Below are 22,704 nucleotides of genomic sequence, written 5' to 3'. Positions count from 1 at the left end.
CAATTAAGCTAGCATGTTTTTGGAATGCGACAGGAAACTGCAGTACCTGGAGAAAACCCAAGCATACATTAATGCAAACTCCACACAGATGCCTGAGGGGGGAATCGAACCCAGGTCTCCTAGCTGTGTGGCCTGTGTGCTAACCACTCAATCACCATGCAGCCCGAGCTGGCACTGTAATAAAAAAAAATCATGTTTGTGTCAGTGTGAGAGGTCTCACTCACTCACATTTTGTATTTGCTGAACATTTGTGGGCGAGTTGAAGAGCTAATATGCTAATAATAAAGAAAAATAGTCATACAAAAATATGCTTGCTGATTGTTTTAAATAATGGCCCAAAATTTGCTGTAATTATCCTTGTAGTTGCACATCAAATCATTTACCACAAAGAGATTTCCTCTACTTATTATACATAAAAACGTATTTCTATCTGTTAGTATGTGGTTAATTCTGAGTTAACTATGGATAAAATGTAATTAATCGCAATTAAATATTTTAATCTATTGACAGCCCTAGACATAATATAGTCTACATTCCAGCTTTTGGAGAATACGCTACCAATATGGGACCTCAGCAACACATTTAAAATTGATGAAAATTACAATAATATGGAACATTTCATCTCAATTCATTGGACTATTGTCATGTAATGATCCATGTGTGTGACTCCCAATGACAAGTACTGTATTTGTCTTTGTTAGGTGTTTTAAAGCAGACAAGTGTAGCATAACATCCCCACGGTGTGCATGTATGGGGTAGAACGAGGGGGGAGGAATTAATTTCCAGGCCAAGCGGCCCCCTGTGTGGCAGTGACATGTTTATTAGGGAGCAGCAACACATGCTGTCAATGATCACTCCTTGCTTAAGTATCACTTATCTCAACATTAAGGCTCATCAGTATTCTCTGGAAACCAATTCAATTAGCACTCTCCAGGGACCCCACCCTCGGCCCCCCAACACCACATCAGTCAGACCAAAGGGGAGGCTAGTGGCTATCACATCCTAGGTTGGGATTGGGATCATGTGACGTTCTTATCTGTATTGGCCGGTGTAGCCCTTTTAGGGATGATTTGAACATTGCGTTATTTTTACATTTCACACGACTACTATTAATAAAAATAATCATCAAAAAAAAAAGTCTTTCAGCCTACCATGTGTAACACCTTTAGTTGTTTAATTTCTGGGTCAACGCCATGCAAATGCCCTGAACGTCTTAATCCTGCCAACACAGCTGCTCGGATTACTGACGTACCTTGACCTCCAGCATTTGAATCCCTGCTTTTGCTGGGACAAAGCTTGTTGGCCGCCCTCACCTGCCGCTCTGATGGGGAGATAAAACGATAAATAAAATAACAGCTACACGGGGAGGGGACATCTCACTCTGATAGGAATCAGAACAGTTGTCTGGTCTCATTACACTAAAGCTGCGTCTGTCTCGTGTTGCTCAATGAAAGTGTTTAGAATCAAACAGGGTTTCTTTTTGGGTTTTTTTTGACGTTTTGAAGAATTTATGGCAATCGAGGCTAGACAAGCAAAGTCGATGATGTACCAATTTTTTTCCATCCATGTTGTTACCTTGTCGTAGAAGAAGCAAAGATACCAACAAAATGCTCAGCCTTTGAACAAGCTTTGTTTGAATCTGTTAAGATGAATTAAATATTATTCTATCAAACATTATTCAGACTGATATGATAATAAAAATATTTCTAACATGCACAAAACGCCAAGTGACACAACCAAGTATTTGTATTTCCAAACACCGGGAGGGTATTGTGGACAGTCCATAAAACGTTGCAAAACAGACTACATTTACCAACCAGACTTCTTGTTCACATGCAGGAAGAAAAGCTGCAGAAAGCGGGGCCAAGTGGCAGAGTTGAGAGCGTAATTGGCTTAAGACGGTGCAGAAAGATTGTTTCCTTTGGCCTTGTGTTGCGATTTCCTGGCCTATGATCATCTCTTCCCCATGATTAGGCCAATGTGCAGAGCATGCAGTCATATGACGCCGCTGTGCATGAATGAATGAATAAACCGGCAGCAACCGTTGGCAGTATTCAAGACTGGCTCACAGTGTTTTCACCTGACTGATCGTAAAAAAGGCTGCACGGCGAAAAAGTGGTTAGCACGCAGGCCTCACAGCTAGGAGACCCGAGTTCAATTCCATCCTCTGCCATCTCTGTGTGGAGTGTGCATGTTCTGCCCGTGCATGCGTGGGTTTTCTCCGGGTACTCCGGTTTCCTCCCACATTCCAAAAACATGCTAGGTTAATTGGCGACTCCAAATTGTGAAAAGGTATGAATGTGAGTGTGAATGGTTGTTTGTCTATATGTGCTCTGTGATTGGCTGGCAACCAGTCCAGGGTGTACCCTGCCTGGGATAGGCTCCAGCACCCCCTGCGACCCGCGTGAGGATAAGCGGGTAGAAAATGGTAATGGTAATGGTTTTATTTCATTTGAACATGCATCAGATTACAATTGAGTGTATCACATAATCAGTTCCCAGTTCCACATGTCCAAAAGGAGTAGGAAGAAGCAAAGCTTATTAAATCCTACCCCTCCATCTGGTACTTTTACATCAGTAACTGTTACATTTGTTCACTTCCTGCTTTCCATAATACAGTTTAAGAGTTTTTTTGTTTTTTTTTAATAATGCACCTTGTACCGAAGAACGAGGTGATATGACCATACAATGACATAATGTGTACCATAGTAAGTGTCAATATAGTGATATATATAGCACATCATGACTGGTTCAAGACTCTTCATCCTTGTATTTAGCAAACATCAACTGCTTGTATTGTTTCTTGAATTAGAAAATGAATGAATGATTGTAAAAATGTGTCTTTTGGTTCTGAAAGGTACGGGGGTGACAGATGCCAGCCGGTGCAGCTGCCCAAGCGTACGTTGTTAAATCTCACTCTCTCGGCCTTACAAACTGCGCTGAACATCGGGTTGACGGTCCGGACTTTTGCTCTCATCTCTCATTTCAAAGGTCCTGTGTTTGAGCCACAGTGTGGTCGGTGTGAAACTGGCGTGTAGTCTGTTTGCCATATATCAAGAACATACAGAACATAGGAATTAAGTTTTTCCCCCTCCATGGTGCAATTAATTTAAATAAACAGCATACACAGGAGTATGGAAATGTAAAAGAAAGTGTATATACAGAAAATGATTACGTAAATATTTGCAAAGCCACTTTCAGACACTCAAACACAAGATTAAGAAAGCCAGTGAAAGCCAGGTGATGGTGCTCAACTTTCAAACGGAACTGAGCCTCTCCAAAGCGCCTGTCTAATCTCCAATCAGGCTGACGAGCTAGCAGCTGACATGTTTTTTACATTACACAGAATTAACCAAACTAAACCTATTCTGTGCACAGATTGATGGTTTGAGTTTGTCCTTTTTGTGTTCTGACGTCTAATTCTCAGGGCATGAAATCGATGGCAGAGCCTTCTCCATCGCTGCCCCCACCCTCTGGAACTCTTTGCCCCATTCACTCCGTGCTTGCCCTGACCTTCCCACCTTCAAAAAACAACTAAAAACCCACCTCTTTAAATCTGTTTTTAATGTCTAACTTTTTATACCTGACTGCTGTGCCCCGCCCCGCTTTTACTCATGTTTTAACTGTGTATTAACCAATCAATGTTGTATTTTGGTGTGTCTTCTATTCTGTTTACTTGCTTTATTCAACTTCACTCTTCTGTAAAGTGTCTTTGAGTATTTTGAAAAGCGCTGTACAAATAAAATGTATTATTATTATTATTATTATTACTACTGTTTTACAGTTTTAGAAGATGTTTCACATCTCTTCCGATCAAACTTCATCAGGTCATGCTCAAAGTTAGATAGGACAGCTGTAGTGCCACCACGTGTCTTCAGGTTTGTAGTAAAAAGGTACATCATAAGTTATATTTTCTATTACAAAACGTCTTCACCAACGATTTGTGTTATGGCAATTTGAGGGTGGTATGTGTGCACAGCGTGAGGCGAAGCATCTAGCTGACATGCGCCATTAAATGCCCAGCTAAACAGCCAGCTGAGGAAGGTTCTTGTAATATAATAAGCCAAAATCGGTGACCTCCCTTTCAGAGCTCACACAATGCCACAGGGAACCCCCACCCAGCCCCACCCCACCCCCGCAGGGTGGCACCCAGCTGGGACTTTGTGGCTAATGGACTCATGAGGCAAGCGATGTGGACTGTTAAACTGATGGGGAACATCAGCCATGTCAAATAAAACATCAAATAACTACAATTCCTGTAAAATACACAGGTATTTATATATTTGGGCCATTTCCATGATGCAATTGAGAGAAGTGGTCACAAATGTAATATAAAGAAATATTATTATGTTGTGGAAGTCAAAGTTGTAATCAAATTGCCAAGTACTTTGGCAATTGGCAATTTCACTACTTTGGTGGTGATTCGGCTACCCTCAAGTTACAGGAGGAAGTGTGAGAAATTTCAAGTCAAAAACTGGGGTATAATAGCAGCATCGCCCCTCCCTACGCACTGCGTGTAGGATCCCATGATCCATGGGGAGGCCAGAGGGGGGGGGGGGGGGGGGGGGGGGGGGGGGGGGGGGGGGGGAATGTGTGTAATCTGACACTGGACTCATTGACATAATGATTGACAGCAGAATAACAGAATAAAATGGCACAATTCACCAGCTCTCCTGTCAGTCAGTGGTGGTGTAATGGTACAGCTGCTGCCTTTTAAGGCAGAGGGCCTGTGTGTATACTGTGTGTATGTTTTACGTACAAAGTAAGGTCCAAAATGACATTCTGCTTAGGGCCTCAGTTGAGCCTTTCCTCCCTTTTTGTATGCAGTCGTTCGGTACCAGAAGAGTTAGCTTACGCAAACAAATACATGAGTGAAAATGAGGCTTTGGTCACATGACTAGCTGAGGTGAAGGGTAATGTTGTTTAGCCGTCATGTAGTGTATGGAAAGGCCTAGGTAGGCGTGTCTAATGTCCATTTCTGCACACAAATGAGGACAACTTTTACAAACATGACTTTTCTTTCATCTCAAACCGCTTTCTCTCGCGCTAATCTCATCGACTGCCGCTCTGTGTTTATTTCTCTGACCCCCCCCCCCCCCCCCCCCCCATTACCACAGACATTTGGGCCTAAGCCTCTTACTACCCAGACGTAAATGATGGAGTATTGGGGAACAATCTGGAAAGCCAATTGCTTTAATGAAGGTGAACAGTCACTGAGCAGCCCAAGGCTTGGATAATGGCGGGAGGCTTCTGGGGGGCTTGGGGGCTGTACGTGGGTTCCTGTGTCACTTGTCAACACCCTGACGGTTTAATCTTTCCTGCCTGCGCACGTATTAAAAGATTATGAGCATTCTGCATGGCTTCCTGCATGCCGCATAAGGGGCTGTTTTCGGCTGGCAAGGGCCCTCAGTTCATCCGTGGTAGGAGGGGGGGGGGGGGGGGGCAGACGGAGGCCCTTGTAGGGAGAGAGGAGGTCGTGTTATCCTCCCATGAAATCCAACAAGTTGTTCTAACTATGACCCCCTAGTGGCTACACCAGTTATGACAAGAGCAAACAAAGAACTCACGAGGCGTCACCAGTAACCCCTGAAACACACGTTACTTCTTTTACACTTGTATGTCCATGTTTAAATGTGACATAGACAAAGTTAACACACTCGTCTATGCTAACGCGTCACTTCTTTTTACACTTGTGTGGTACTTAACTTATTCAATCCCAGCTATTTTTCAAAAGCTGTCCCTCTCAGTAGCGGCCATTTCTGATGATTTTGACTGATTTTCCAAGGCAAACAGAATATTGTGTTCCTGGGCTATATAGACATGGTTTAAACCAAAACACAGATCAGACTCTCATCTTTCATCAGACAAAAAAGTTTGTTTCTACCTTTTTCCCTTCTTTAGTAATCAACAGTAGAACATAGGTAAGTTTCAGCAAAATATCAGTACAAAAAAGGGGGCAAAAAAAAGGTCTTTGTGAAGAGATAGATTTGATGCATTACTTTCACTTTGACATTTTAAAAACAATGATGCCACAAAATAAACAACACAACTGAACTGTGTGTGTGCATGTGTTTGCGCGTGTGTATGTGTTAAAATTTCCCTTCAATGTGTCCTTCCAGATGCCTTTTCACTTCCTGGACACTTCTTACAAAATGCACTTTAAATTAAATTAAACATGCTCTCGTCTATTGTAGAGTTGCATCATCACCATTGTGTGTCGCTTGCACCAAAAACAACATAAAAGATGTTTAAATATGTCTTTGGGAGTGAGCGGTCAGGTCAACAAAAACCTATAAATACATCTTTGGTAGCAAATGAGTTAAGAATGTTAAAATGGGCTTTATGGATTCTTTGACATGAAGTTGTATGACATTCCACAAGTGTAATACATCAAGAGTGACTTACCCCCCCACTTGGTCCCTCGAGTCCAGTTCTGGTCAGATATCCGTGACAAGGAATGTAGTTCCGCTTAGTTGCTGTGTCATTTAGGTAAAGAGTTTGGCTTCTTAAAACAATATGCATTCAAAAGAGTAATACATTTGCATAATAAAAAAAAATCAGACCTAAAAAATCACTCAGATTTATATTTGTCTCCCACCGTATCCCTATGCGCTGTCGCCTCTCCTTTCTTGTGTATGTGATGAAGTCGCGCGCATCTTCTTCTGTAAACAAGATGGCCACGGTGCTCCATATGTAACATTTTATACTATTAACACTGCTTCACTTCGTTTTACAACATTACAACATTGCCTGTACACTTGATGGCAACAATTGAGTCTATTTACATGATTTCCAGGGAGAAAATGTTACATACCTGAGTTGGTAGTGTAGTGGTTCATGTAGTGTGTAGGGGATGGACAGCAGACAACGGCTCGAACCTTGAGGGATAGATACAGATGTGAGCCACTGCATTGGATGATTGTTGTTGATTCTGCTAGCAGGATGTAGCAACGAGGGCCAACTTTAGTTCCAGGCTATTATGCATTATTGCCTGTTTGGACATGTTGACACAGCCTTGACTGAATTTAAGACACTATGTGGAACAAGTCGTGAGTCATGTGACACACTTGGCTACGTGTGTATTTACACACAGGAGCGAGCTGTAACGGCCTCTTACGGCACCCGGGTCAGCTGGAGAGGTGTGCTGATCTTTCAGCGGCCGGACGCCCCGCTAACACCTCCCTGCTCACTGCACTCCTTCAATTAGCAGTTTATTATTGCAGGGGCCCTCGGCCACACACACCAAGGCGTTGATAGCTGCATGCCAATACGGCCATGGTGCGTGTGTGTGTGTGTGTGTGTGTGTGTGTGTGTGTGTAGCGTACAAGTGCAGAGAGACGCCTTTCAGCGGCACTTTTTAGACTTTTTAGGGGTCTGCATGTCAACAACAACAACAAAGATTTCTATCTGTATCAAGCAAGAACCCTATTGGTTTTGTAAAAAACTGAAGCATGAACTCATCCTAAGGATATTCAATCTAAGGTGATGCTGTGGTCCAGAGCCGACTGGCCCATCAGGCAATATACCGGTTGGGAGATACAAAGAGTGCTGTGGCCTCGAGGGTGTCTCATTTTTGTACATTCTTTGTACTGTATGTGTGTAAATATTTTATTTAGCTTTTTGTATTTATATTAGATTTCAGATTTATTTGTATCTGTTAAGCAGGTATATTGGGTGACATGTTATCTTGAAAATTAAAGGCCATATACATTCATTCATTCATTCATTTTCTACCGCTTTTTCCTCACAAGGGTCGCGGGGGTGCTGGAGCCTATCCCAGCTGTCTTTGGGCGAGAGGCGGGGTACACCCTGGACTGGTGGCCAGCCAATCACAGGGCACATATAGACAAACAACCATTCACACTCACATTCATACCTATGGACAATTTGGAGTGGCCAATTAACCTAGCATGTTCTTGGAATGTGGGAGGAAACCGGAGTAGCCGGAGAAAACCCACGCATGCACGGGAGAACATGCAAACTCCACACAGAGATGGCTGAGGGTGGGATTGAACTCGGGTCTCCTAGCTGTGAGGTCTGCGCGCTAACCACTCGACCGCCGTGCCGCCTAGGCCATATACAATCTACTTATTTTCTTTTCATATCAATACATGCTGTTTTTATCCTCATTCTTCTAGATCAGGAAGAGTTAAAACACTCTGCAGGAATACTGGACTTCCTTTTGTTTTTTTTTTGAACGCACACACTGATATTGTTATCATTGTATTTGGCATGTGTGACATCACTAAGCAATGGATGCTCTTATGGAAATGAAAGCCTCTCCGCTGCTGGGTTACTGTAACCCTGTTAAAATCTAATGAGATTCTTTATGCCTTCTGATTAAATAGAATATCAGGATGACTAATTCCCTGGGCCCGAACGCGGGCCGGGACACGGGCGTTATTGATAGGCCGGCGCATAAGTGGTCTCTGCGGGCCGGGCCCTAATGGGCCAATAATGCATTAGAGCGGTATCAGCGAGGCTGCGGCGGGCCGTGCTTATTGTGCTTATTGAAAACACCTGGGCCACCCATTCATCAAGGTTAACTCAGCAGGGCCCGTCCGTTCATTAGCCTGTCAGTAAACATCTTTATCCACTCTCGGCTGCCGATACTATGAGCGGCCCTGACGAGCAGCTGAGCCCCGGTGTGCGGTGGGGTGGGGGGAAGATGGGTGTCCAGGAAGGTGGCCATGTTGAGCCTTGACTGGACTACAGGCATGGACAAACTTCCTGGAAGACGCCCTCTTATAATAAATATATCATTATAGAAATGTGCCTGGCAGGAGAGAGATGTCCGGAATTCTTTACAAAGTTATTTCTGGCAACAAAATGACGATGACAATAAATTAAATACAATATTTTGAAATATACATAGAGCTGTATTAAATGAGCAGCAAATTGACAAATAATGGTAACAAATTAAATCCAATACATGTGAATATAAAACAGGAAAAGCATTATTTTTTAAAACTTTTTAAAAACACAATATTGAAAGATATGTGTATATGTGTTCAAATCTAAATTTTAGACATAGAATAGTTTCCAAACTTTCGACTTATACTGTATTTGTAAGTGGCAAAACAATATAGTCAATAAAAACCTGCCATGATTTGACCTAAAATGGAAAATGGTTGTATAGCTTTAAGATGGTTAAATATTATTATCTATTAACAGTAAATAAAGAATTGTCCATTTAAGAAATTAGTACTGCAACACCAAGGCTTCATTAACCTTAACAGTGACTTAATGACCAACCACATCCATCTTATTTAGAAGCTTTTTCTGTTTCTACTTGACCGTTTCAACACGACTAACACAAAATACAGTTTTTAAACAAAATCTTTTGTAGCTGTGAAAAAAAGTGATTCCCCCATCCCCTAAAAATGGCCTACATGGTAGAGTTCCAAGACCAAAGCCACTGGAGAATGAAAAGAACATTAAGGCTAATTTTGCCAGAAAACATCTCGATGAAGCCCAAGACCTATGGGAAAATACTCTGACAAGACAAAAGTGGAACTTATTGGATGGTGTGTCTCCCATTTCCCATCTACCAGAAAAAGAACAATAAAATATAGTGGTGGTAGTGTGATGGTCTGAGGCTGTTTTGCTGCTTCATGACCTGGAAGACTTGCTGTGATAAATGAAACCATGAATTCCGCTGTAGACCAGAAAATCTTGAAGCAGAGTATCCAGCCATCTGTTGGTGGCCTCAAGCTGAAACCAACTTGGATTCTGCAGCAGGACAACAATCCAAAACACGCCAGCAAGTCCACCTCTGAATGGGTGAAGACAAAATGAAGACCTTGGAGTGGCCTAGTCAAAGTCCTGACCTGAATCCTATTGAGATGCTGTGGCATGACCTTAAAAAGGCAGTTCTTGCTCCAAAACCCTCCAATGTGGCTGAATTACAACAATTCTGCAAAGATCCACCCATTTTTTTTGTACCACTTATCCGCACGAGGGTCGCGGGTATGCTGGAGCCTATCCTAGGCCGGGTACACCCTGGACTGGTCGCCAGCCAATCACAGGGCACATATAGACAAACAACCATTCACACTCACATTCATACCTATGGACAATTTGGAGTCGCCAATTAACCTAGCATGTTTTTGGAATGTGGGAGGAAACCGGAGTACCCTGGGAAAACCCACGCATGCATGAGGAGAACATGCAAACTCCACACAGAGATGCCCGAGCGGGAACCCGGGTCTCCTAGCTGTGTGGCCTGCACGCTAACCATTCATCCCCCGTGCAGTCAATTCTGCAAAGATGATTGGGCTAAAATTCCTCCAAAGTGCTGTCAGTGATTCATTGCAACTGGGCATCCTCGCTCTCTTTTAAGAACATTTTGACACAAACGCTAAGTTCTATTTGTCTGCTTAACCTCACAGTGATCTTGCGGGCACTGTAAAGGCTGTCAATGTCAAGCTTTGTTTTCACACTGCATGGTAAGCACATTTAATGTGATGAAAACACAAGTTACTGTGAGAAAATAAACACGCACACAGCACATGTGCAGCGGGTGGTTGACTGCGTTGCTAAAGAAAGAAGAACCCAAAGTTCCAGAGAGATTTAAATCTGTCAGAGAGCAAAAGCATCTGTCAGTGAGCAGCCTGGCCTGAGCAAATACACACCATGCATACGTACGCTCTCTAAAAACTAAATCATTTTCCATTTGGAAATGATGAAAACATGTTGACGAGGTGTTGGCAGCTTGAAATTGTCACAACATTGTAGTTGTATGTTTAGGCGGTCAATGATCATCCATTACCACACAGACAAGGGTCTTCAGTCATGAGGGATGCGTCCTGCAACATCTCCACATAGCCACCTGCCATTTGATGCCCCTGCACAACCTGAAGCTCCATTGTTCCATTAAAGGAAAGAGCACCCCCTGATGGCGCCCCGTGTGGATCTGCTTGTCATGCCAGTAACGTTGGAAGCCATCAGGACCGCCAACGTTACATTTTTACATCTTTCTTCCATCTTCCAGTGTTCCCTGTTTGGTGCTCTTAGGCCAGGTGTCTCAAACTCAATTTATTGGGGGCCACTGGAGCTCGGGTCTGGGTGAGACTGGGCCGCAAAACTTGTTTCCAAAAAAACAAAAACAAAACGCATTTATTAAAAAAAAAATGTTTAAAAAACTTCGCTTTGGTTCCAATTTTCTACAAGAAAAGCTCGGATAAAACATTCCACTGTTCTCAAATATCTTACTTTTTATTTTTCTACACAAAATGAAAGATGAAATGAAGATGAAAAATAAATAAACAAATCAAGAATAAAGAAAATCAATCAATCAGTAATAAATAAATAAATATAATAATAATAAAAGGGCAAATAATAAAAACTTAAGAAACCACATATAGTTGGTGGGTAGACAAATTATTTTTTTCAGATTAAAATGAACAAAGCATTATTAGAGCCCTGTAGACATGACAAAACACAACTACAGTCACATTTATATTCTTTTTATTTACAACATATTGCGCAACTGCAAGGTCTTGAGACACATGCTAACTCGCAAACTAGAGCGCTAGCGACCTAAACGGTAGCCTTCAAGTTATTTCCTTTAAACTTAAATAGCCAAAAACTTACCACTTCCACATGGATAGGGAGGATAACTATTAACAGTTATTTAACCTTTAACATGAACGTTAATCAAACGTAATAATTTTTTCTGGGTACATGATACCATACAGCATCCATATCAAACTTGCACGGGCCGCACTAACATTAAACTTTCATATCAAGGCGGGGGCCTCAAACTAGTGTCCGCGTGTTTGAGACCCCTGTCTTGGTCAGTTTTGTGACTTTGAAGGAACCAAGGACTGGAAGACTTTTTTTCTTCTTAAAAGCCTCTCGCAGATGCCGTCTAATGGTTATTGGACTGCACTCGGCGCCGGTAACAACAACATAGTAACAATTTGGGCTGAGGATTGTTTTTTGGATCTATACCACCTGAAGTTCTTCTATAATAACCTTCAGGATGTTTGAAGAAGTTTCAAATGACTGTAGTTCTGTGTCCAACCTCAGCAATAGCACCCTGCGAGGGGCGTGGCTTATGCTGCTCAACAATCCCAAGAGTTGTGCTTGCCATCAAGAGATCAAATCAGCTGATGAACAAACTATTTCACTTTAATACAATAAATCTCACTCCCATTTCTTCTTTTGGCATTTTAAATTCCTGCAATGTTTCAACTGGTCTCAAAATGGGGATATTTCAGCCTTTTCTCTTTACATGCTGTTTCATTCCATTTTGTATACATTTTTGTATCTATCATTATTTTCTATATTTCCATAATTGCTATAAATGGCCCTCAGGACCCACTGCACTTTTTTTTCTGAAATGAACAGACAGGACTTCATCGACCTCTGGGGGTTGTGGTAGAAGCCATATTATGTAGTCACACCAGCAGTAAATACTAATAAAAACTGCTTTACCTCTATGAAAATGTGTGATTGCACAAGATAAGTATTGCATTTTACGTCTGTTTTTCCCCAGTTTCGAGGCTTGTGTCCGCACGTTTGCACGCAGAACAAATTAAAAGCTGCTAAGTGATCTTGTTTGGCAGCAGCATCAGCAGAGAATGAAACCCTCACGACAGCGTTCGTCATCCCGGCCGCCCCTGAGAACTTCCCAATGAGTAAAATGATTTGATTAGGTTGAGGCTAATGATGGCCGGCATGCTTAAATCCATCTCCACCGTTTTTCTTTGCTTCTGTCCTGATTCAGTCGCCTGTCAGCAGCTTGTTAGATGACTTTTCTGCGTGACAAAGAGGCAAGGGATGGACGCTGAACGATGGAGGACCGGCATAGAGGCGGAGCATTATGAAACGTTCAATTTTGAACTGTAAGTTCGGTTACGGAATATGTATGGTTCATCTCCTGCAAACCACACTGAAAAGGCAAAAGTCAAATTACATGTAAGAAATCCGAAAGTTGAACTTTCAGGATGGTTTCGATGCAAGTCCAGACTGTCTGGAGACCATACGGACACGTGAAAGGATACCCTTTCAACAACAGCACCAAAGTCAACAATCAGCTGACGTATCAAAGACCGCAAACAAATGTTTGATTGACAGGCGCTGACCTCTGCTTCCTGCCCTCCATCGCCCACAAAGACGCTCGCCGTGCATCAAGAGGCAGCTGGCTTCTCTGCGTGCACACGCCAACGCATCACTGTAAGGGAAAAAAAGACATAAATCGAGTTAGCTTCTTGTTCTAATATTAGCCGCCCTATTGTTTGCAACTACAGCTGCAAGCGGAGCTTTGTGGTAAGATTAGATTTGAACGCAGCATCCATTCGTGCGCATGTCAGTCTATTTCTCAGGATGCCTCTTGTCCAATCAGACGACATGGCTTGTCACGTTACTGTCCCCATCTGCTTCTTGAAAAATCGCTTTTGGAGACACAAAAACGAACTTTTCTTTTTGACTGCCACAATAGATTTTGCTGGGAGGTTTACTTCGAGAATGACTCCGACCTTAATTGTCGGCGTAAAAACTACAAGGTGTTGACAACAATTCAAGATGAAAAACTTAAACATTGACATTAATTGCTGATGATGCAGACACATTGTAAACATTTACAATGAAACAATTGAAAATTAAAAATAGAGCAGAAAAACGCAATGTGAAGAGAATAAGCTTAATTGTTGATACTAATGACAACACAATGCTATGTCTTTAACTATACACAGTCAACTTTCACCACTTGTGAATGGATTGTGGATGCGTGGGTTAGGTATCTGCTTCAACTGTTGTCCGAGCTTTGGTGAAAGCCGGCATCATTGCTGAACAGCCACCTGGCAACGAGACTGACTCCAACAATGATGAGAGGGGACCCCGCATGTTTGTTGGTGAAAATGCCCAGCTCTTCCGATACAGAAGATGAGGACTTTTATGGATTTGTGGGACAAGATGAATCAAAAAATACATTCATTCATTCATTTTCTACCGCTTTTCCTCACGAGGGTCACGGGGGGTGCTGGAGCCTATCCCAGCATTCTGCGGGCGAGAGGCGGGGTACACCCTGGACTGGTCGCCAGCCAATCACAGGGCACATATAGACAAACAACCATTCACACTCACATTCATACCTATGGACAATTTGGAGTCACCAATTAATCTAGCATGTTTTTGGAATGTGGGAGGAAACCGGAGTACCCGGAGAAAACCCACGCATGCACGGGGAGAACATGCAAACTCCACACAGAGATGGCCGTGGGTGGAATTGAACCCTAGTCTCCTAGCTGTGAGGTCTGCGTGCTAACCACTCGACCGCTGTGCCGCCCTTGAAAAATACAGTGAGTGTAAAATAGTTAAATAGTAGAATAAAGTTCAACTAAACTCACTGCCGCTGCATTAGCAGAATCTCATGTTTGTGCTTATTTCCATGACTTCCTCCACAGTGCAGGAGAAGAGATAGCACGGAGGCGAGAGGAGAGGAAAGCAGGAAAGAAGTAAAAGGGAGGTTCTGTGGGTCGGTGAGGAGCTCCCTCTGTAATCACATTAGCCAGCAAAAAGTTTTACTTATGGTAAATGAAATTCACTTACAATTGAACGGCTGGGCTAGAAGCAGATTTGCATTGATCCAGATACGTATAGAGCCAAAGTCAGTCTATCTATTCAGCCGGGGAATGAAAGGCCGCTCAGCCTATAGAGCCAGACTGTATAATCCCATGTTTGACGATCAATACTGGCTGGAACACGGAGAAGATTTCTCCATCCTGCATCGGCCTGAATGCCCCATACTTTTTACATGTGGAATGTGTGTGTGTGTGTCTGCTGCTTACTATTGGAGGCAAGGAGTGTGCGCAGCAATATTTGACACCCACCTCACCCTCTGTTGGCTACCATACAATGATACACCTGATCTTAACTTAAACTGTCCTTTCAATACTGGTCATATTGCACAATTTTAACAGATCTTTCATGGCACACAGAATCTTGTTTTCGAGGACTACAGTGGTATGACAAGTTTGGGCACCCCTGGCCATTTCACGGGTTGTTGTTCACTGGTGTAGCTCTAGTCCTGATCCAGTCCGGTTTGCCACAAACACTAACACTAACTCCGGTAGGCACTGTTCTCGCTAACTTCTGCACGCAACACTCCATGCTTTTCCACTTTCCTGCTTTTCAGGAACCTCTCCCCCATGATAAACTGGGCAACACTGCATACAAAAATTATTGCCCAACTGACATCTTTTTTGCCCTCCAAATCTTCTGTTTTCTCATAAAAGTTAATGTATAAATGCATGTATTATTATGTTACAATATGGAAATGCTTAGCTTTCCTACATAAGGTCAATAACATGTTGCTGTATGTGGAACAAGAACACATTTTATGCTGGGTCATCATGTTTTGAGGACTGTTTACATTTTTAACATGGAGTCACATCCAGGCAGATTGGCTTAATCGCATCAAAGCTTTTAAGTAGTTGACATTGATATTGATTAGCCATTGCCTTCCTCCAAACAGTCCACCAATCATCCATATTTACTTCCACCATCAAACATCTCCACAAACCCCCAAAGCATGGCCGCCAATGTGCTAAATGACCTCACGCGCCGACACTCGCCTACGCTGAGATGCACAAACAGCCACCAAGTCAGGAGGTCGCCGCGACCTCAACGTCGGCATCATCGTGCGGCTCTGGAGCGAGCGGAAGCAGCCGGCTGTGACATTGGAGCATGGCCGGTGAATCTGATGACTAAGAAATCCAAATATGAGATTAGTCCTGGTGACTATCTCGCTCTAAGTGCCTCCCCCCACAAATGGGGCCCTAAGAAGATAATAGCGGTACAATTGCTTTTATGGGGGAGGGAGGGTGTTATTGAATTACAAGCCCCCGCAGAGAAATGTTGCTATAACCGAACCGCATATGGGACGGGAGACATGTTTGTGTTGGCAGAACCGAGGAATCAAGAGGACAGCAACATCGGTTTCTGATCGCCAAGATGCAGTGGCGATCGATACAACACACCACTTTATCACGTACACCTGGAATGTAAATGCTCAGAGATTACCAGAAGGGCCAAATAAAACTGCAACTATAACTGTGTTAATACATCACAGCATGTCATAGCAGGTAGAGATGCTAGATATTGGCCTTCTTACAATATATACAATAATATCCAATATACTGGTTATTGTCCAGCACTAGGGTTGGACAATATGAACCTCAGCATATGTCACAATATTTTTGGTATGTATCAGGATATGACGTATGATAATACCCCGTCTTTCGCTAGACAGCTGGGATAGGCTCCAGCATATCCGCATAGAAAATGAATGAATGGATTCATTTTGTTCCGTACAACAAGATGCTTGCCGTCTTTTTTTCATTCAGAACCTGCACGTCGTCATCAGGCAATACAAAAAAACACAACATGGTGAAACTCATCCAGCCCAACTGCTCGACCAACAACTACCCTTTGCTAAGTGAAGGTAACCCCGCTAGCTTCTACTCATGCCAAACTTCGCTAGTGTTTATTACCATTTCAACCTGCTTAGATTGGTGGTAGGCGGCCTTGTGTTTAGAATGATTTAGTGCAGTCCGCCGAGTAAATACTTCCCCACATGAACGTTCCCTCTCCTCATGATGACAGCATTTCATTCACATCAATACAGTCCGCCACGGCGCTGTCATCAACTCGGCTTGTTTATACTGGTGTAAGTGATTTTCTTATCATTGGAAGAATTTATACAGAATTTTAAAATTATTATCCAACTGTATCCAGCACATTCTTGATATGAATATCAACAGATTCCAACATAGACAGCAGCTCTTCTGTCAAACGAATGTTGTGTGATGCATCTTTTACTGTGATGCATTTCACAAATAAAAACTGATTATGCAAAATAAGACAAATACTGCAACATGCAATTTAAGCTAAAGGAAAAGTACCGTAAATATTGTAAACATTTTGTCTCAACAATTCGTTTAAAAAAAACATGTGCAATAAAATAACATGATCCTCTATCCACAAGTTAGACAGGTTAGTCTTACTAATTCACAAACAAGAATCCAATTAAATAATGCTGGCAATACCTCAATTTAAAAAGCTGCACAAACATCAGTGCGTTGCTGTGTGGAGCACATCATTATCAGCAGAAATACTAATATGACCAATGACATCAACATCCAGAAGCTATACACTGCAGTCAAATCAATTGAATGTTTTGAACCTTCCTCTCAGAGATGTGAAACGCGCACCCCCAGTTTACCAGGATTGAAGTGGAGGCCTCCTTAAATGTACCGTCCTGTCCTCCAGTGATGACCCCCCCCCCCCCCCCCCCCCCCCCCATGCAGGATAGGACAGCATCTACTGTATTACTTACAAATTACAGGTCCAGTAACCTGGTTAGCCCACAAGCCTCAGTGGGACAGAGGTCGCTTTGATCATCGATAAAATAGTTTGTTATTGTGAGGACGAGGGCAGCAGGACCTTGTGAGGAAGACAATTCATAGAAAAGATAAAAGGTTGGATGAGATTGAATCTTGATTGTTCCTCTTGAGAAGACAATTTGGACATGCTTCCAGCTTCAACGGAACACTTCACTCCTCACTTCCTGCAGCTGTTCCAAACTTTAGTCCATCTGCCGTGTTAATCCGAGCTATAAACTACTATTTATAAATCAGAGCTTCTGAGGTGACTTCAAAAGTCAATGTGATTGGATTATTGCTGTTACACCTCATCGATCACTTGTTGTCCCCAGAGAGATGCTCAGCAAAGATGAGCAGCAAATATTAAAATTATTGATCATCATCACAGCGACTGTGAAAGGTGGGAGCCATCATGATGTGTCAATGCGTGTTATTGGACTATAAGACCATCAAATACACACTAATGTGGGATTTTCATGAAAGTGGTATGACCTGATCCAACCTCAGCAGACCACACGTTGGACCACACACACACAGACGTCCACCAACATCCCATGACATTCATCCTCTTACCCGGAAGTGGAGACACAATACGTGGATACTGCTGTGTTTTCTGGGTAAACAACACTGTCAGTCATCATGGAGGGAAGAGAGAAGTGAAGACGCCAAAGTCCTTAAGCTGAGAGAGACCTGTTTCTTTTTGTTTTTTTAAATCTTTGTATGTCCAAGCACATTATCTTTGTAACGTATTTTTATTTCGGGTGTCATTTAAATGCAAATCCAATATTTTCTTTCTTTGCCCTTTATTTTGCCTATTTTTTGTCTGGAACATTTCCCTTTTTTTCACAAATTTTCCTGGATTTTTTTTTATCCGATTTTTCCAGATATCTGGAAAATTAATTTCTCTTTAATGTTCCCTTATTTTATAATGTAAAAATGAAAAAAGTATAATTAGATTGTGCACCTAATGAAGTGACTGGATATGTAATCAAAAAGGCCTCACTATGTGACTGTAAACAGAACATACACACACATACAAAGAAGTCCACACCTACCCTGGGGCTCATCCACCAGCAGGCTAGCTAATTAGCTAATGACCCGCTAATGGCATCAGCGGTCGCTGGCCCTTTAAGGCACGAAGACAGCCGCTTGGCGTCAGCAACTGTCATCAAAGTCTCACGTGGCATTGCACCTTCGCTCGTTTGCGAACCCTCCTGTCCTCCTATCTCAGAGAGAAAGAAGACATTTAAAAGGACGTCCGAGACACACACACACACACACACACTTACACACACACTCCCCTTTATGAGATCTCCTCGCCTTCCCAATTAGGCCTCTAATTTGGCTAATGGAGCATTAATGGAGAAAGAGGCTGCTGAACACCCGAGCTCAGCACAATGTAGTCCCCCACGACACACACACACACACACACACAGCAAGCCACTCCGCCCCCAACCCCAATACAACAGACAGATTAGATTTCACTAACAATAGTATCAGAATGACCCTCTTAAAACGCATACTAAACACACACCTGAAGTCAAGACCCTAAATGAAATAAACAAACTGCAGGACAAATATGCTTCTAAAATACAAAACGTAAAAAGATCATGCATGATGTCACACAAGACAAAACGAGAGCTCAGTTCAGTGAGCATTCAAGGCTGAACTCTATTTTCATTCTTCTTCGCTTCTTTAAAAGCAATATGACTCCAACATTTTCACTTATCTAACTTAAAGGGGACCTAATGTTCCCACCCTTTGTATTGACTTGTGGACTCCTGTAGAGCAGGTACACATAACCAGCACAGAAAGCTTTCTAGATCTTCTAGAATCTGCACGTATTCCAGCTGCATTTCCTTGGATTTCCAAAACGGTCTGTTCTAATTTATTCCACCCACTTGCCACGATCCCAAGCACTCCTGAGGACTTCCGGACTACTGCCGAACCCCACTTTCTAATTTTAGGAGTTGATAATGAATGAATAAACTCTTTGGAGAGTTACTTGAAAAGTTGTTAGGAGCTACTGGTAGCTCATGAGCTCCTAGTTGGAGGCTTCAGCAACAGTTTGAAGGATAGTCCAGCTTCGCCCACGTTCCCATATTTTTCTCTTGCTGGTCTAGAATCTGCAAGTCCAACCACTTCTGTCTGATGTTTGCCTCTACAAATATTTCCTGGAAGCCATTGCTCCATGCTAATAAGGTGAAATTTTCAGCTAAGTGTGAGGAGGTGCCCGTGCAGGCCATATAAGGAGGTCCGGCTCACTGTGAAAACTCTCTGAAACTGAGGGTTCAGAGCCAACCCAAACTTCTTTCAGGGCTCACTTCCAAATGCGCAAGCCTCATTATCTTAAACCTTAGCATGGTTTAACACAAGAATACAACATTCTAACTCCATTTATAGGTCAGAAAAGTGGAAAAAAGTATAATAGGTCCTCTTTAACAGATTTAATATTTTATGATTTCTAACCTACATTATTGATGCTGCCTCACTTCTTTTTACACCTGTGTGACAGTAATGCATGTAAACATTAATCAAGCTTTTAGGATGGCCACAGCTTGACCCAGGAACAGATCATTTCTATTATTATTTTCATCTCCAAAAAAATCATTATCATCATCATCATTAAAAGGTGTGTAGACAGCCTGGGAACTTTGGCAGTGTTGTTGAGAGGAGGATCAACGCGGTGCCATCACACTTCTCCTTATCACACACACAGGCCAAGATCATGTGACACACAAACACGTACACCTTTTTATGTCATTATTTCATATCAAAAATATTCAAATAAATAAATTCACTCAATGCGTAAATTCTTTTATGTGTGGGCGCCATGAAGTCATCGCCCTGACTCAAGCGTGTCCTGTTGTTGTTGTTGATAAGGCTCCTCCCATGATGCTTTGCAGTTTCCATAGCATGACGGCGCTGTGGCGACAGACATATCTGAGGCTTTGACCCATTTTAAGCCGGCCCTCACACACACACGCACACACATGAGCAGATAGTGTCTCCAGACCTTCGATAAGGGGACCCCCTTAAGAAGAAGCCTGAGAGGACGCTCCAGTCCTTCTAATCTACAGCCCGGCTCCATAAACACAACCGAGGCCTCACGGAGCCTGCCGACTGCTGATGATGTCATTGGAAGGCGGAGCCACCGCAAGAGCTGCTCGACTGACTCCAAGCAATGTTTGGCATGTGTGTGTTTGAGCTGCTTTATCATAAATGACATTTTTAAAAGACAACGTTGTTATTATTGTCTCGGGGAGCCCAGGCCTGTGGTTGGTCCACACCAAGCGTCAAATGATTGCGAGCCAACCCGGCCTGATAAGAGTCGGAGCCGGCCCAAAGCAGGCCAGCAGTCTGTTAGCATTCCTGACGTTTCTGCATATCCTGCTCTCACACACACAGACACGCACACACACACCACACACGCGCTTGGAAATGTTCTCGTCAAATATGGTCGCCCTGTCTAAGACCTTCATTACAATACTTGTCAAGTCACATTACCGGGTTTCCCACAGGACTGATATCTATCTATGGCAATGGTGTGTTGTAGGGAAGGAAGGGTGTTACGCAATGACATCATTTTCTAATTTGCATGATAAGGCAAAACATGAAAATCAAATCAAGTATGTTTTTAAATTCACAAACAAAACAGAGTTGCCTATGAGAGAACCTGCTGCTGGCGCGTTTTCATGTCAGGCTCTAAGAGTCGCTTCACTAGATTTGTTGCTGGTGATTTGCAGCGAACTTACTTAAAACCGATCCCTACTGCTCTGTCATCTTATTGTCTGGCAGACCAGGTGCGTTATAATATTTTTACAAGTGAGGATTTATTTTTGGCAATGCAAATTGATTTATTAAAAAAATAATAACAATTAATACATGATTGCTGTTTGGTGGTTGACTATGGTCGACTAGTCAAAATATGCACATTCTGCATATTCTTGGACTAAATAAAGCATTTTCAACTATAAAAATGGCTACACAAACTAAAACACCAATACAATACAAGATATTAAAAGACATTCATTCATTCATTTTCTACTGCTTATCCTCACAAGGGTCACGGGGGTCTGCACTACACCCTGGACTGGTTGCCAGCCAATCACAGGACACATATAGACAAACAACCATTCACAGGATTAAAAGACAATTAATGGTAATATTCTACAATGGCCATTAGGTGTCAATTGCAACACATGCACCAGACTTGATCTTCAAAGCAGGTTTTCACAGGTTTGAATAATCTTACAACAGGCACAATAATCATAATAACACAGGCTACTGGCTAACACAGGCACAGGCTAATCCAGCTAAAACTCCACTCTGAACCCCCAACACCACTTCCTTTCATGTAGGTCTTACAATGCTTATTTTTTCTTATGTTATCTACTATATTGGGTAATACAAGTGTAAAGTTGACTATAGGGGTGTTATTTCATGTCTAGAGGGCTCTAATGTTTTTTTTTAAACATATGTAGAAGGTCGTACACAGGTTTTCTAGGCTCCAACTACAAAAACATGTATCTAAACTTTGCAGAATGCACTTAAAATGGGGTCTGGTACCAATTAACAACGATAAACGAGGGATTACTGTGTAAGTCGTTTCTATTGCGTCATATTGGCCCTCTAATGTTACCTAATATGGTTCCAGGGTTGATTACTGTCCCTTTTAAAACCCAACAGGCACGATAAAGGCAATGCTATCACAAATAAGACACAGAAAATATGTCATAGCAATGTTAAACACTGATAACGTGACACACACAGAGGAGCAGGCTGCTATGCCAAAAATGTAGGAATTAACTCTATAAAGTGCTGATGTTTTGCCAAAATTGTTGCATTGTGAGTAATCGCGAGTCTTTGTGCAGTGGAAAGTTTAGGGTATGATCATGTCGAAACGAATTAAGACTGCAATAAAGAACAAAATGCCTGCTGCAAAAATCCAATGTGCTGCATTGGACAACAAATGCAGCTGTGACATTTTTTTGCTAAATGCTAGTGTGTTAGCATGTATGTGATACATTTACACTGAAACGTGATGGCCACAATGTTTAGCATGAAATCTATACAATGAATGCCTTCTGAAATACCTTTCTGTTTACCTGGTATATGTCCTTGCAGTTTCATTGGTACTGTTTTGTTGCAGACATCTTTCATTGTTTCCCTTAGCACAGCAGTTTCCTCTCCCAGCAATGTCAGTGCGTTAGTCTGCTGCCCCCTGTTGGTGTGGAGGGTATATTAAGAAATACTGTACAGTTCAAATTGATGCAATTACAAGTGAGTGGATCGTCACTTATCAAAATTCAGC

At 42.3% G+C, this 22,704-nt stretch overlaps 1 long non-coding RNA gene across 1 annotated transcript in view; it reads right to left on the bottom strand.

Moving 5' to 3' along the window:
- LOC131105215 (uncharacterized) overlaps window positions 1–22,608 on the bottom strand; it is a 46,160-nt gene extending 23,552 nt beyond the window's left edge. Inside the window, exons 1-5 of the long non-coding RNA XR_009119903.1 lie at window positions 22,499–22,608; window positions 13,092–13,180; window positions 6,815–6,878; window positions 6,564–6,662; window positions 6,406–6,476 (exon numbers count right to left, since the gene is read on the bottom strand). This is a non-coding gene — a long non-coding RNA (uncharacterized LOC131105215). The remainder of the gene's footprint in view (window positions 1–6,405; window positions 6,477–6,563; window positions 6,663–6,814; window positions 6,879–13,091; window positions 13,181–22,498) is intronic.
- Between the last annotated feature and the right edge of the window lie 96 nt (window positions 22,609–22,704).

Source organism: Doryrhamphus excisus, chromosome 17, assembly GCF_030265055.1.
Source record: "Doryrhamphus excisus isolate RoL2022-K1 chromosome 17, RoL_Dexc_1.0, whole genome shotgun sequence".
NCBI classification, from domain to species: Eukaryota; Metazoa; Chordata; class Actinopteri; order Syngnathiformes; family Syngnathidae; genus Doryrhamphus; species Doryrhamphus excisus.
Note: the sequence above shows the minus strand (reverse complement) of the source record. Positions and strands in the feature narration are given on the sequence as shown.